The 2,081-nt window shown below is 45.4% G+C and overlaps 1 protein-coding gene across 1 annotated transcript in view; it reads left to right on the top strand.

Moving 5' to 3' along the window:
* LOC101861224 (multidrug resistance-associated protein 4) overlaps positions 1-2,081 on the top strand; it is a gene marked incomplete at its 3' end in the record, with an annotated part of 82,055 nt that overhangs the window by 20,767 nt on the left and 59,207 nt on the right.

Raw genomic sequence — 2,081 nt, 5'->3', positions numbered from 1 at the left:
TAAAAGACTGTATATCCAGTTTCCGCAACAATTAATGCTCAGGAGAACAAAAACAAAAACAAAAAACAAAACAAAAAAAAAAGCAAAATAAAAGCAAAATAACAGACCAAAAAAAACAACCCAACCTCCCCTTCAAACATAACGCAAAAACAAATATCCTCACCCTCCAAATAAAAAAACGACAACCCAAAACAAAACAACCTACCAAAAAAAACCCTCTTAAAACCATTAATTAAATAACTGTTTTGTTATTGTGATGTAGCGAGCTAACTACATGTACCGAGTCTCTCTGTGAACAACGTGCAGAAAGGGATGGACATTGCTCCGTGTCATTGACAGTCATCTCTATCTTGTTGTTGTTTCTGCAGGGCGGGGGCTGTCGTGGCCTAGAGGTTAATTAATGTGTTCCCCTCTCCTTTAAAGGTCTCGGGTTTGAATCCGGGTAGCGACGGAAAAATTTATCCTCTAGAATTGTCTACTTTCACCTCCTTTCCTGCTTTCTACCAATGTTCTATCGTCTGCTTTCGTCTCCGCTTTCAACCCCTACCCCCTCACCTCCTTTGCTCCATCCTCTGGGCTCCTGGCTCTTTCTACAGCCTCTCTACTGCTACTCATTGGCTCATTCTTACTGCTGTCTTTCAGCCACACCCCTGATTTTAAGGTAGGAAAGATTTGCACCTAGCCGTCTTGGGCAAGGGCGAAAAATCCCGGGGGCCCGTGTGCAAGTTGCCCAGGTTAAAGATTCCTTGGTGGTCCAAAATCGATAAGAGTAGGCTTCAGCCGCCTCCCGGGCAAAATTCAAAATTTTCTACCAACTGAAGATGTTTAATTTGTCGTGCGCGCTCATATGACGTTTATGCAGTTGTGAGCGCCGTAAAACACTTACCAAAACAAAATTCTCCAGAGCGTCTCTCCGTGAACAGCATATAGAAAGGGATGAACATTGTTACGTGTTACTGACCGTCATCTCAGTCTCACAGTTGTTTCTCTCAGGCATCTCTCCGTGAACAGCGTGCAGAAAGGGTTGTGGCGTTGGTGGTCTAGTGGTTAGGCTACCGGACTCGTAATCGTGAGGTTGCGGGTTCGGGGGTTCGAGCCGCGGGCACGACCTTGTGTCTTTGGGAAAGGCACTTTACACGAATTTTCCTCCCTTCACCCAGGTGGGAATGGATACCCCCCGGCCATAGACAGCGAAAGATCTTGTCAGTATGTTTGTGTTTTAGCCCGTATAAATGGCTGCTTGCACTGCATGCTTCCCAGAAATTTGAGGTTGTTTCAGAATGCTCTCAGGTCTGCTGGGGTAATAGGTAGTGTAGATTGTGAAGCGCATAGAGCTTGCTTTTGAGCTGGGATTTGCGCAACACAAATGCCATCTATTATTATTAGAAAGGGTTAAAAATGGTGCCGTGTCATCGACTGTCGTTCCAGTCTCGCTGTGACAGGGAGTGACATGCCCTGGATAATGAGTCAACATTCCACAACGACAGTCGGAACTGTCCTAGACGGTCTCCCATTGTCCAGGAAAAACGTGGCCGGCCGTCTTAGACAGGTGGTTGTTTTAGACAGGCGGCCGTTTTACAGTTTGTCATCATAACACTGTTGTTGTTGTTGTTGTTGTTGTTAATGATCCAGTAGCATCTGTGTGTTAACTCGTCTGCATGATGCCATTCTGTAATAGCTCCATGTCTGTTCTACTTGTTGTCTTGAGGAGTAGAGGCAGTTAGATGTGTGGGGTAGCTTGGGAAGAAAACATCCCCTTAAATCAGTTAGTCTTCTACGGAATTACAGATGGTGTTCCACTGTCTCTGAGGGGTAGTCACATTGTGGGCAGGCAGCAGACTGCTTTACTCCAATTGGGTTTGAGATTTTGGTTGAGGGGTACATGTTGTGTTCTCAGTTGGAAGTTTATGGATTGATCTCCCCTCTTCAATTCATTGACTGGGTATTTGATCAGTGGTTTATTCATGTGGCCATACATCATCCTTTCTGTCATACCTGTGGCCCATGCGTTCATCCAGTCTTCCTTGGGGTGTCATAATGTAAAAGAGGAAAAATGAAAAACAGGGGGTTGGGGGCAAGGG

This window comes from Aplysia californica, unplaced genomic scaffold (genome assembly GCF_000002075.1).
Source record: "Aplysia californica isolate F4 #8 unplaced genomic scaffold, AplCal3.0 scaffold00422, whole genome shotgun sequence".
Lineage (NCBI taxonomy): Eukaryota > Metazoa > Mollusca > Gastropoda > Aplysiida > Aplysiidae > Aplysia > Aplysia californica.
The sequence above is the reverse complement of the archived record's forward strand: the minus strand, read 5'-3'. Positions and strand labels throughout refer to the sequence as shown.